This window comes from Colletes latitarsis, chromosome 3 (assembly GCF_051014445.1).
Source record: "Colletes latitarsis isolate SP2378_abdomen chromosome 3, iyColLati1, whole genome shotgun sequence".
NCBI lineage: Eukaryota > Metazoa > Arthropoda > Insecta > Hymenoptera > Colletidae > Colletes > Colletes latitarsis.
This window is the reverse complement of record NC_135136.1, coordinates 30,088,845-30,103,803: the sequence shown is the minus strand read 5'-3', so window position 1 is coordinate 30,103,803 and position 14,959 is coordinate 30,088,845. Positions and strand designations below refer to the sequence as shown.

Below are 14,959 nucleotides of genomic sequence, written 5' to 3'. Positions count from 1 at the left end.
TTTTACAAGAACATACGTAACTATTTATCTACTGCTTTTACTATTAGACAGCGATTTATTTTCCAGCATAACCAAATATCATCCTCTATTTATAGTGTCATATAAAACAAAATCAACTAAAAAGAGGTGTAAATTGTTTCCAACTAGAAAAAAAATTATTCCAAAATGTTTAAAGTTGAAAAACGAAAATTAAGATACATTAGTATTACTTCGCCCGTCTATAATTCGTACGCAAAACAAATTTTTAACATAATAAAAAAGAAATAATTTATAAACGGTCTGTTTGTACAATTCCATCAATAGAATTGTTCATTTAATATGCTTATTTTTAACTTTGTCTGTTGCAAATACGAAATTTTGCGATTAGTTTCTCAAACACTTTGGAGTATTAAAATTTTATAGTGTCTGGTCTTTAAATTTTGTGTAGACGTATATTCTAATGGCGCTACTATAATGTTTCATTAATATGTGCTAATTAAGGCTCGTACTCCAAAGTGCAACGCGTTACTTTCTCCACAGAGAAAGTTTAAAATAAAAAATAAAAGTACAACATACTCGATAAGGTGTAACTCAAAAGACTTAAGTGATACCAAAGTCCAATTTGACATATTTTAAATATGATAAATATTACTTAATTCCGTCGCGTATCACGTTAATTTAAAAAAACAATAAAGTTACATATACCCGAATTATAATGTTTAATAACAGGGATAATTTTTTTCCATATTTGTGACTCCAAATATGGCAACCTTCTTCTAATCGATCCGACAAACGTCCCAGTTTCGGGCAAACTTCTCTAAACTTCAGATATCCGGGCGCGCCACGAAAAGTTTAATATTGGGGGAAAAAACTCTTTGACTACGCGCGACAAAACCTTTCTTCGTGAGTTCGAAGAAGGGATACGAGCGAATGTTTGGTTTCTATTCTTGTAACCCTCGTCCTTCGAACCCCTTTTCCGCAGGAAAGGAAAGAGATCGTGCATTTCCGGCTTACCAAAGCACGAAAAGATTCTAAAAGGACGAACCGGTGTTTCGCCTATTTAAGGGTCGTACATGTCGTACGCTGCTATGAATAAATCTTGAAGATATACAACCTGTTTGAATTCTTTTACATGCCCTGTCTCGAACTACTAACACGATATGCACGATGAAATCTTTATAATTATAATGAGTCGACGAATATTTTTTTGTGAATAATTAAATTACAATCTATAATCTTCGTATGCAATTGATCAGCAGTTATTCTGCATTTGGTTGGTTCCGCATTGGAATTTCCGCGAATGTTTATGCATTTATGGGAAACTTAAATATTTGGAAAACTACAGAATCCACTTACTGTACAATAATATAAGAAATACTTAAAGTAAAATATGAATTATTATATTTAGGGGGTGAGGCAACCCTTTACAAAGCTCCCATTTCATTAATTCTGTTAATACAAATATAAATTTGAGATCTTATTGTTTTCTTTTCAGTTTTTGTCTTATAAAAATTGAGATATATTTACTTTGAGACGTTGTTTTAATTTGAGTATTATGTACATCTTTGACTTCTTTCATTGTTTGATATCTATGAATGCACTTGTTCCTTTCATACCATGAAGCTCCAAAGAGATTATCTGCAATATTTTGTTCTGGAATCTTTAAAATATTTTTATATTTGATTCACTTTGTATAGTAGGAGTTTGTTGTCTAGTGACAAGTACAATTTTCTATTTAGAAGCCAATACATATTTTCGAAATTAATCCCAAAGCAATATTTGGATTTAAATTACGAAGAGCAACCAATTTATAAAAATTTTCCACTTTTTACTCTGACAGCGAAACCTAATAAAATATTTATTACTGTCGGATACAAGGATATATGTAAAAGAATATCATAAAAGGAATGAACACTCTTTCACCGTGTGTTTATTCGAAAGATTTTTGATAAAATATGTACTACATGGTAATATAAATAAGTATTGATGAATCAGTGAGACTCGAAGACTTGTATTATGTATTAATTTTCTATACAGTACGAGAAAAATAATCCCCTATTTAACGATACTGCCATCGTAATGTTACCAAATCTTTATTCTAAACGAACTGTAAATCTTATCGAAAATATTAAAATCATAGTGATTATAAGGATCAATAGTAATTTTATAAATCGTAAACAAATTTTATTCTCTATCTAATTCAAAATCGATGATGTATTGTAAAGACTAAATAAATTGATAACCAAGATATTGAAAATACTTTCAAATTTAAAGATAGTAACATTTAAATTTACTGCAACGTTCTACAGGAAGCGATAGAAAATAATTTCTCATCTTTTTCGTATAGTAATGAAACTATATGAATTGATTACAACATTTTTATCGCATACGTACGATAATATAAAAAAAAAACAATTTTATTGAAACGATCAAAATTGTGCAAGTTCTAATTTCGACTTTTACCAGAGGTCAAAAAAATTACGGAACTTTCTCAAAAAAGTTTTTTCACGTTATAAGCTTTGATAAAAGCAGAAAAATAAAAGTCCCTGAAGATAACAGTCTTCGTGTAAATATGGTATATCAAGATAGAAATAAAAATTCTTACGTAACACGAGCAAATATTTGTTAATGACGAAAAAGTTCTCTATACGTACAATCTTACATTGAATCGAATATTTAGAAATAAAAATGACTACATTTTTCAATTTTTAATTTTTATTATTATATTCACGTACGTCACTTTTTCATTATTGAAAGTAACAGAAAGAAATAAAATATATTTTTGAATAATATCTTTGAATTGCTTAGATTTATATAGGTATTGCTCCTTTCATAATTGAGGTAAAATGATAAGAAGAAATTAGAATGACCGTAGGTAGTTATCTGAGGGTCCACGAGAAATTGCACATAGAAATTTTAAATATTTATTTTTAAATTACGTCAAAAAATATCAATTTTATTTCTTCAATGCTTTGACACTACGATTAAACTAAAATAAATCTGTGTCTTGTATAAAGAAATTAAAAAGACCGTAGGCAGTGACCTGAGAGTTCACGTACTTGCACATAGAAATTTTAAATTTTCATTGCATGCGTTATGTCAAATAGTATCACTTTTATCTCTTCAATGCTTTGACATTACGATAGTTATTAGACTAAAATAAATGTGTGTCTTGTATAAAGAAATTAAAAAGACCATAGATAGTTATCTGAGAATCCACAGATAGAAATCCACAGAGATAACAATTTTAAATTTTCATTGCATGCGTTATGTCAAATAGTATCACTTTTATCTTTTCAATGCTTTGACATAGTGATAGTTATTAAACTAAAATATATTTGTGTCTTGTATAAAGAAATAAAAAAGACCGTAGGTAGTTACCTGAGAGTCAATTATAAATTGTAATTATAAAATGTAACTGTACATTATAAATACTCCCAAGTTTAGGGAAAAAGGTCGTCTAACAATATATAAGTATATATCCTGGTTAAAGCATTTACTTATAAAATAGAAATACATAAATTGTATAATTTTATAAAATCATGAAAAGTAAATTTGAAAAAAAATATCTGAGAGGAATTTATACTCGATAAAAATATTTTTCGACAAATACGTCACTGAATTAATGCGTTACTGATCGAAATATTTAATATTGTTTAAAAGTAATACTCGATACGATAATTGTAAATATTGATTTTCCACCAAGAGACGATAAAGATTTTTAATTTGAGAAATGTTTCGATAAGAAAACTAATACTCTGCAACTTTGAATTTTTAATTGAACTTTGATAATACTCGAAGCGAGAAACGAATCTAATTAGCGTCCTTTTGAAGAGTCTCCGAGGAGTCTCGTAGAAAACTATCGTTCAAACGCCGTTTATAGCGCGTTCTGACGCGAATGTGGGTAAACAAAGGAAACTGGCTTGAATGAATCAGAAGAAGAGTCGAACGTCGCGTCATATCCGGATACGCAGCCGACACCTGCCTCCTTCTCAGTGATTAATTCGTAGCTAAGCCCACGTCTTCCTGCCCCTTTTCCTCTTCGCTTCCGTCTGGCCAACATCTGTCCGCGCGATTTTTCTTTTTCACCATTAAAGGCCGCACGACGGACGCTGATATTCCCGATTGAACGCCAGTATCTATTCTTATCGCTTTGCATTAACCCCTGTAAACTTGTGACACCGACGCCCGTACAAGCCACTAGTACAACGAAAAATAGTTGCATAAGTTTTCAACGCGAACTAAAGGCACACTCACGGGGCACGAATACTTTTCCGTCGTAAATAAAGTAAAGTGCTCTATTTTTAATCTTTACCCGTTATATAAGTTTCCTTGCGTTGCATGGAAGATTCTAAAAAAAATTATACGTTTAATAACAGGGAGATTCTAATAAAAATTGAACGCTGAATACGAGGAAGGCTGGCTAATATAAATATTGTATGAGGTATCTATACTGAAATATAAATTTCTTATGACTTTTGTATTATTTCTGCACTTTACTTTGATCTACGGAAAGCTGTTCAAAAAGCAATGCACATATTACTTTTTTTGGAATTTGGGCAATAAAAACGACGAATCTTTTTCACTATATAGGGTGTTCGGCCACCCCTGGGAAAAATTTTAATGGGAAATTCTAGAGGCCAAAATAAGACGAAAATCAAGAATATCAATTACTTGACTGAGGCCTCGTTAAAAAGTTATTAACAATTAAATTAAAAAATTACAAATCGTTCTGGAAAAATTATTTTCGGTCGTGGTGGTCAATTATAATCATTTTTGGTCATTACATATACTCCAGAAATCTTACGCATTTTCAAGAAAAAAATTCGAGTAAGTGCTGAATGTTTTGGGTGAAAAAAAAGACTTTCGAATCGTTTTGAAAAAATTATTTTTAGTTGCAGGGGTCAATTGCAAGCATTTTTGGTCAACAGACATACCCCCGAAATCCTACTCAGTTTCGAGAAAAAAATTCCTTACCGAAAATATAATTTCTGGCCAGAAATGTCTGCCCGAATTTTCATGCGAATCTTTAAAACGTCATAACTTCTGAACGGATTGTACGATTTTAATGTTTAAAAAAGCAAACTACGCGTATTTTGGTGGAGAATATGTACAAATCGCAAAAATATTCGAAAAGTTGGTCCTTGACCCTGCAAAATGAGAAAAACCCCATAAAAATGAACTAATTTTCAAACAGCCATAACTTCTACAATTGTGAATATATTTCAATGAAACTTTTTTCTGAAGAGGAGCTCATGGGTACCTACAAAAAAGTATTAGACAACTTTTCTGTAGGACGTCAAACAAATTTATTATAAATGAAAAACTAATTTTTAGAAAAAATCGGCAGGGGGTAGGTGCCTAAATTTTTCGACGAAAAGAAAAAATTTCAAATCGTTCTGGAAAAATTATTTTCGGTTGCAGGGGTCAATTACAAGCATTTTTGGTGAATAGACATACCCTCGAAATCCTATCCACTTTCGAGAAAAAAATTCGAGAAAATGTGAAATTTTTCGACAAAATTAAAAAATCTCTAATCGTTCTAAAAAAAATATTTTTGGCTGTAGGGGTCAATTACAATCATTTTTGGTGAAGAGTCATATCTCCGAAATCCTACTCATTTCCTAGAAAAAAATTCGAGAATGTATGAAATGTTACGACGAAAAAAAAAAATTTCAAATTATTCTGGAAAAATTATTTTCGGTTGCGGGGGTCAATTACAATAATTTTTGGTCATTACACATACCCCAGAAATCCTGCGCATTTTCGAGAAAAAAATTCAGTACGTGTGAAACTTTAAACGTTAATATCTTTTTAATGAAACCTCCATCAACAAATTGATATTCTTGATTTTCGTCTTATTTTGGCCTCTAGAATCCCCCATTAAAATTTTTCCCAGGTACCCTGTATACAGTAGCGACTGAGTGATGAAGAAAACTGTCGGAAATTCTATGTAAATAAAACTGTAATTTTATCTGTAATTGTAAAACTTTTTAACGATTTTGAATTATTGTGTAGTTTATAAGGTGTCTGAATCGAGTTATATTGTTCTAGAATTGTTCTATCTGACTGTTTATTTATACATGAAAATGTATACAAAGCGACTATCTAAAAAGTGTCATTTGGAGAATATAGATTTTTCATAAATTACTGTTTTGTTATTTCATATAAATGGATATCAATATTTTTCTTTCGATAGTAGTAGAAGATGTCTGGGTTTATAGTTGGGACACTGACTGTTTAAAATTCTATATGATACTGAAATTTAATAAACTGTATAAGCTACTTGAACAAATTAATATTTAAAAAAATTCAATTTACATACAAACATTAAATGTACTTGTTCTGTATCTTCCCTAATAATGAAGAAAAAAAATATTATCGACTATTAGTAACCCAAAATCGTAGTAGAATTACTCCCTAAAATATTTATCATCAGCAAGGAAACACCCTTCATAATTAAACATTCTCTTAAATTATTTTATTTTCGTTTATAGTTTTGTAGAATTTTATCCTGCAGAGAAAAAATTTTATTGTTTTTATTATTGTAATTATTAGAAGTCTCCATAGAGTTTTACCTATTTTCTACAACATGTGAAAGTCTATTTTTCTCTTTTAATCGAATAGGTCTTACTTCTTAAGTGACAATTAATCCCCGCGAGAAATGAAAAATTGATCATTAAATGAGTCTTTATTCAAATCGTTCTTTCAAAACGTTGTGTTCGAGTAGTTACAGTAATCCTTTATCTGAAACTTTTGACGGGAAAGTTGAGTTTCGCGGGCGACAAGTTTGTAACGAGGAAGTCCATTGTTAACGTAAGAATAAGCACACGACAAAATTATATAAGGAAGCGATGGAAAGTTGGAAAGAAAGTCATTCGCTCTATTCAGTGTAATTTCTGACATAACATGTTTTATATGCAGTACATCATTTGTCAAATAAATTAAATTTCCATAGACTTTTTTTCCAATCTTATAGTATACACATTTGTAAATTAGGCAACTTAGATATATTTGTACCTCAGAGACAAACTATAGTAAATCCAATATCTTAAGTTGCAATGAAAAGTGTGATTAGACTTAACACAGTTTGTCTCTAGCAATGAGATACAAATAAGCAAAGTGTGTTGTAATTTTCCGAAAAATTCCCAAAGTTGATCATCGATTATAAATTGTTAAGAGACAGGAAAATAATAATAATGGTAGTAAACTCAACCTGGTACCTAGAAGAAAGTAAACGTGTTTATAGAAAGTGCTCCAACGTCTATTGGACCAAGTAATGTCTAAATGTCAACAAATCTTTTCGTATCAGTGTCTCCTGAAATTTATTTTCATTATTCAGGAAAATCAAATGTTTTAAAGTAGTTTGCTGAAGTACAGAAATGACTATAATTTTGGAACAACATGAAATAAGACTAATAACTAATAGATTAATACGACTAACTCGTAGATCCTTATTTCATGTATATTTAAATACACGTCTTTCAGTACGTATCACATTAAAGACGCTTGTACCCGTGAATTATTTTACATATGTTTATTTATACATACAGTATTTCACTTGTATTAATTTACGTATATTTAACTACACGAGAATTAATATATTTTATTCATGCAATTTTCAGAATATCGATATTAATTTACGAATTCGGATTATGATTTCACAAGTTTCAAAGTTTAACTACAAAAATTAAATAAAACATTTTTATGAACAAAATTTATTGAACACTATCTGCTTTCACACAAAAAAACGAGTTAATATTTTTTTTATCAAAACAGAGATCTTATTCGATAAATTTTGTTCATAAAAATATTTCATTTCATTTCAAACTTCGATACTCGTAAAACTATATTCTAGATTCGTAAATTAATATCGATATGTTCTGAGAATTGCTTGAATCAATACGCTTCAACTACAAAAATGAAGTAAAACATTTTTATGAACAAAATTTATTAAACATTATCTGCTTTCATACAAAAAAACGTGTTAATCATTTTTTGATCAAAACAGAGGACTAATTCGGTAAATTTTGTTCATAAAAATATTTCATTTCATTTTTATACTTAACTTCGATACTTATGAAACCATATCCCAGATTCGTAAATTAATATCTATATATTCTGAGAATTGCTTGAATCAATACGCTTCAACTACAAAAATGAAGTAAAACATTTTTATGAACAAAATTTATTGAACATTATTTGCTATCATACAAAAAAACGTGTTAATATTTTTTTGATCAAAACAGAGAACTAATTCGATAAATTTTGTTCATAAAAATATATCATTTCATTTTTATATTTAAACTTCGATACTTATGAAACCATATCCCAGATTCGTAAATTAATATCTATATATTCTGAGAATCGCCTGAATCAATACGCTTGAAATACTACACGTGTACACGTATTTGCTCAATACACGTTAAAAACCGCAATCTCTAGTTCGTCATTGCATCGGTATCGTTGGTTAAAATAAATAGTGGATATTATGAAACACCCTGTAGGTGAATCTCAGGAAGGGGATCCAGTGTCGCACGGGATCGTGTCGAGCATCGTCGGTGGTTGCATGAATCGGCCGGTGGAGAAGAGGCTCGTGCGTATGTTCCGACGAACACAGCATCGTTTCCACGATCCGATCAAGGAGAGGGGTAAGTTGACCCGGTAACCCAGTTTATTCCCGGGGGTTGAATGAACGGCACTGAGCGCGATGACGTCATTCTCGACCTCATTTCCGGTTCCCGGTACAGCCAGCTATCCCAGCTCCGTCCCGTTGACCCGAAATTTCTCGTGAATCGAAGGACGCTCGTTCATCCCGAGCCATTCTGCCAGCTATGAATGAATTTTCCTCATGCACGTTACACGACTCGAAAAAAATCCCCCGTACCCGCGAAACTAACGAGTAATCTGGATAACTTAATCCATTAATCGTTACCAGAATGTACGGTTGTAACAATCGTAATAATGGTAACAACATCGAATATACGAAACTTAACCCAAATACGAGCAAACGGGTATTTCACCCTACGAGCAAGCTCTGCATCGGTTCACGACTCCCCTCCACCGTCATTTGGCACCTCTCGCGATTCGCTTATTCGATCGGTCGATTTAATAATATCTCGTAACGAGTGACGCACGGAAAAGTGGTTCTGGGTTAAAAAAGAAATAACTGGAATATCATTTTTTTTCATTCGAAGCTCAATTTTTGAAAACAGTGGTTTTTAACTTGCGACCCGCTGATCCCAAGGGGAGACAGTTATCTGAGGGTCTACGAAATTGCACATAGAATTTTAAATATTTATTTTTAAATTATGTCAAAAAATATCAAGTTTACCTTTTCAATGCTTTGACATTACCATAGTTATTAAACTAAAATAAATCTGTGTCTTGAATAAAGAAATTAAAAAGACCGTAGGTAGTTATCTGAGGGTCCACGTACTTGTACATAGAAATTTTAAATATTTATTTTCAAATTATGTCAAAAAATATCAAGTTTACCTTTTCAATGCATTGACATTACGATAGTTATTAAACTAAAATAAATCTGTGTCTTGTATAAAAAAATTAGAAAGACCGTAGGTAGTTATCTGAGAGTTTACGTACTTGCAGATAGAAATTTTAAATTTTCATTGCATACGTTATGTCAAAAAGTATCAATTTTATGTATTCAATGCTTTGGCATTACGATAGTTATTAAACTAAAATAAATCTGTGTCTTGTACAAGATTTTTTTAATTTTCTTTGTACGAGATAATTTTTAATTTTAAAAAGTTTCTTAGGTAAACTGTGGATATAAAGGAGAAGCGAAAACGTTGACGTCTTTGGAAACTTTCAAATACTAATATGTAAAAATAACAATATTTTTTTGAGAAACAAATTTTGCAAACACAAATTATTTTTACCTCGATAACGTTTAAAATTGAACTACAATTCTTTCCAGTCTAATATAAACCCTTTCAAAGATGCAGTCCTAGCCAAGGATAAACTCGTTAATCTTAGAGCCAAGAATTTGTTAGATCAAAAACTAAAAAAGTCTCAGATCCTACAAAACATCTTTCTTATTTTACCCTCGTCTTGTAAAGAGAACTTTTCATTCTGTTTCGTGCATTATATCTATGCAAGTCAGGATTGTCATCATTAATGGAGAAACATTGATTTAACTAATATTTAAAAACGTTATTTCAAAGTACTCTGCATAGAAAGACCTCCAAGTTCGTGACCTCCATTAGATAACCAAAAGAAGTCCATAGACAGAAAAGGTCAAGAATCACTGCTTTAAAAAATCAATTTTGTTATAAATGTTTATTGTGAGTACATGCAATAAGAGTAATTTATAACTACGAGTACTGTTTTCTTATAAACGAGCTCGTGTGCCCTGCGTAGTAACACAACAGAGACGTGTGAAGAGATTCATGAGGTTGAACTAATCGACCAAGCGGGCGGTTAGGTTACGTATCTTCGAAATCGATATCCTCGTAACCGAAGGCCGGTATACCAAAAAGTTTTATCCTACGACTTCAATTTATTTTTTGCACATAGTCAGTTATTACTACGAATATTAAAGGCGTGAAAAAGAAAGTCATTCCATTTTTATGTTAGAACTTTTCTAAATTATTAAGGTAAAAACTAACAATTTTCTTTGTACAATTCTTGTAAATCAACGATCTGTTTATTAATACGCACTTCTTGAAAACTCTTAGTCGCATCAATTTTCGTTTTTTACAAAAGAAGTAACTATTTCCATTAAACGGTTATATGCAAGTTTTGAAGTTGAACAGTTAATAACACATGTGTGTTCTATATAAAGGATCATAAAGTATTTTTATTTTAATTTGTAACAATGGTAAATTTCAGTATATTTATTGTATCAACCTTATAGAAACGGTGACTTATGATAAACATTTTATTAACTTATTATGAAAGCGTAATTTAGTATAACGCATACAACCAGGTGTTAATAGAAACCATTTAATTACGTATTGTATTTATTTACGTATCAATTAAATACGACACAGAAATACATAATAATTAATCCATTATGATATCATATTACAATATATTAATATTATATTATAATTACGAATGAAAAATTGGTACACTAAATCATATACTAGGAATATTTGTCACTTGGATTTTAACAATCTTTTGTTTCGTGTCAGTGTGTTTTCCAGGCACTTAATTTCAAGAATACTTTCGTCAAATAATTTTATGCATATGAGAATTTTGAGTGAATTGCAATAACTTCAATACAAACTTTTTATCTTTGCATCTTAAATGCAGAATTTTTCTCTATCAAAGCAAGGTACCTTCCAGAGAATTTGAAAATCGCTCATTCCTATCAACATTTACAGTTTATTTATTAAATACCTACTGCATTTAACAAATTCTTTCAGCTATACAGGGTGTTCGGCCAACCCTGGGAAAAATTTTAATGGGAGATTCTAGAGGCCAAAATAAGACGAAAATCAAGAGTACCAATTTGTTGATGGAGGTTTTGTTAAAAAGTTATTAATATTTAAAGTTCCGTCCGTTCTGAATTTTTTTCTCGAAAATGCGTAGGAATTCGGGAGTATGTGTAATGACCAAAAATGATTGTAATTGACTCCCGCAACCGAAAATATTTTTTCCAAAACGATTTGAAACAATTTTTTCCCCCTGAAAAATTTCAGCACCTACCCCTTGTCGATTTCTCTTAAAAATTCGTTTTTCATTTTTAATAATTTTGTTTGACGTTCTACAGAAAAGTTGTCTAATACTTTTTTGTAGGTATCCATGAGCACTACTTCAGAAAAAAGTTTCATTAAAATATATTCGCTATAGTAGGTGTAATGGAAGTTTGAAAATTGGACCATTTTTATGCGGTTTTTCTCATTTTGCGGGTTCGAGGACCAACTTTTCGAATATTTTTGCAATTTCTACATATTCTCCATCAAAATACGCGTAGTTTACTTTTTTAAACATTAAAATCGTCCAATCCGTTCAGAAGTTATGACATTTTAAAGATTCGCATGAAATTTCAGGGAAGCATTTCTGACCTCACATTAGATTTTCGGTGAGGAATTTTTTTCTCGAAAGTGGATAGGATTTCGGAGGTATGTGTAATGACCAAAAATGATTGTAATTGACCCCCGCAACCGAACATAATTTTTCCAGAACGATTTGAAATCTTTGAATTTAATTGTTAATAACTTTTTAACGAATTGCCATTGCTCGCTAGTTTTCCAAATACAGCTATGCACGATGGTTTTTAAGAGTCGTTGAAAAGTATAAATTTCATTCTCTGTTATTTAATATCCACAAATATACATTATCGAAAATACTTTCTTTTCCTATTACCGTCTAACCTCCGCTTTGAGAGACAATTTCCAAGTGAAAAATGGATGTTCGAAAAAAAAGCACTGCACCTTCGGGACTTATCACGCCGAAGGGTCTCTCTTTCAAAGTGTTGCCTCGGATAGAAGGTTTGCATTGTAACGCCATGTCCATTGTCCTTTGGGGATCACTTTCCAGCGCGAAATTTACAACCATCATGGTAGAATGAAATTAAAGGATACCTCTCGCAGGAGCGTAGCGAGAACAACAAAATGAAATTCGCTCCACACGATGAAAACTGCTATAGTCAATTCTATAAGAAATGTGATGCATCTCACAAAATTTAAATTTGAAGATCATCTTCTTAATTTCCTTTCAATAACATTTTTCCTAACATTTTTACATACCTCTTGTTATTTGTTGAATTTCTTAAATACTCAACACTTTAAGGGGATATTGTACCGTAAACCTTTCGAAAGATAAATTTTCTTTTGTTCCAAATTTTTCTGAAGAATTTAAAACATATCAATTTCGAACGTTACATTCTGTTTCATTATTTATTTCAACTTGTTTACGTTAAAGTATCGTTCTAGCTTGTTGCTTTTTATTTTTGTTATTTATTACTACTCTTAGCGAAGCCGATCCTTAAATGTTAAATTCGTAAGCGACAAAAGATACTTTTTTAGAAACATCTTACACGCAATGAGTGGCATATTTTCACGTATTTCTTGGACTCGACAACCCTTCCGAATAAAATAAAATAAATCAAGAAATATTGCGACAGAATGTAATTTATTTATCCTGCGAGTGCACAGGGTGACAACCGGACGATCACGGCCCTGATTTTGTAAGCCCATTGAGGGTGTTAGTGTCAGACAGGCTTTTGAGGCTTCGGTTGTTAACGAAGTCGATTGTCCAGTGAAATGTACACCATGAATCGCGCGTATACCTGCCATGACAGGCTTTTCTTCTCGAGTGGCTCAGGTGTCGTTTCAGGTACCAAGTCCACAAATCACGAGCGTGCAAATTGTGCAAAAATTTCCTCTCGAATGGACGGCTTGCCCACCTCGCTGGGCATTGTCGTTTCGCAGCAGGGATATTTCCTGAAAGGGGGCGAGGTGGGGGAGTGTCTTCCGAAAATTTACGGGATCAGAAGAGCCGTACGAATTTCACAAAGTGCGAGGTGCAACGGATACCTTACGCGTGACGAATACTTTCGAGACTCGTAATTTTACTAGCCCTTTTATACAGGGTATTCGGCCACCCCTGAGAAAAATTTTAATGGGGGATTCTAGAGGCCAAAATAAGACAAAAATCAAGAATACCAATTTGTCGATGGAAGCTTCGTTAAAGAGTTATTAACAATTAAATTCAAAAATTTCAAATCGTTGTAAAAGAATTATTTTCGTTTACGGAGGTCAATTACAATCATTTTTAGTCATTACACGTACCTCCGAAATCCTATTCACTTTCGAGAAAAAAATTCGAGTAGATACTGAAATTGTTAGACGAAATTAAAAGATTTCAAATCATACTAAAAAAATTATATTTAGTTACAGGGGTTAATTACAATCATTTTTGGTCATTACACGTACCCCCGAAATCTTACGCATTTTCGAGAAAAAAAATTCCTTACCGAAAATCTAATTAGGTGCCTAAATTTTTCGACGAAAAACAAAAAATTTCAAATCGTTCTGGAAAAATTATTTTCGGTTGCGGGGCTCAATTACAATAATTTTTGGTGAATAGACATACCCCCGAAATCCTGCGCATTTTCGAGAAAAAAATTCAGAACGGACGGAACTTTAAACGTTAATAACTTTTTAACGAAGCCTCCATCAACAAATTGGTATTCTTGATTTTCGTCTTATTTTGGCCTCTAGAATCCCCCATTAAAATTTTTCCCAGGGGTGGCCGAACACCCTGTATACCAGACATTACAAATAATCAAAAACTGAATGGACGATAAACAAATTAAAATAAACTTCCAGAGAAGCGAAAAGATTCCGGAATGACAATGAAAACGAAATAGGTCTGTTCTAAATTATACTTTATTTTTCAACATAGCCCCCTCGGAGCTTAATACACTTGGTCCAACGTTTCTCTAGTTGTTCTATTTCCGTCCGGAAATGACTTTCTTCGAGACCACCAAAATATTCGTTTACAGCCTCCAATTCATTGCTTTTGATTGGATTTTGTTTCGGGGGTGTAGCGATGAATCCATGTCTCATCCATAGTCACGGATCTCCTCTTGAAGTCTGTGGGATTCCTTTTAAAAACTCTAAAGAATCAGCTGATATTCGGGCTCGAACGCGCTTTTGCTCAGAATTTAGCAAATGCGGCACCCGTTTTGCGAAAAGCTTATTTAAACCCAATTCGTTATATGGCTGCACGATGGCGCTTTAGGTTGGAGTACTGGTCGACCGCAGAGATGCCAGATTCAGCACCCGGTGCCCTACTCACTCATGGAAGATCATGCGTACGTGAGCTCGTGGAGTTTCGGAAAGTCGACAAAGGCAAACTGACATATGCCCTCTTTCTCGATTATATCGAAGCTGCCCGAAGTAATTTCGGACCGCCTCGTGGGAGTCGAGAGAGAAAGGCTCACATTTGCCTTCTCGCTCTTAACAACTGAAATCCGCCTCACGTCAACGGCATACGATTCGGA

General features: G+C 32.2%; 1 long non-coding RNA gene across 1 annotated transcript in view; it reads left to right on the top strand.

Annotated features, from left to right (window-relative positions):
- The window catches only part of LOC143340556 (uncharacterized), a 78,397-nt gene extending 63,438 nt beyond the window's left edge, over positions 1–14,959 (top strand). Inside the window, exons 2-3 of the long non-coding RNA XR_013079461.1 lie at positions 8,487–8,630; positions 14,698–14,959. This is a non-coding gene — a long non-coding RNA (uncharacterized LOC143340556). The remainder of the gene's footprint in view (positions 1–8,486; positions 8,631–14,697) is intronic.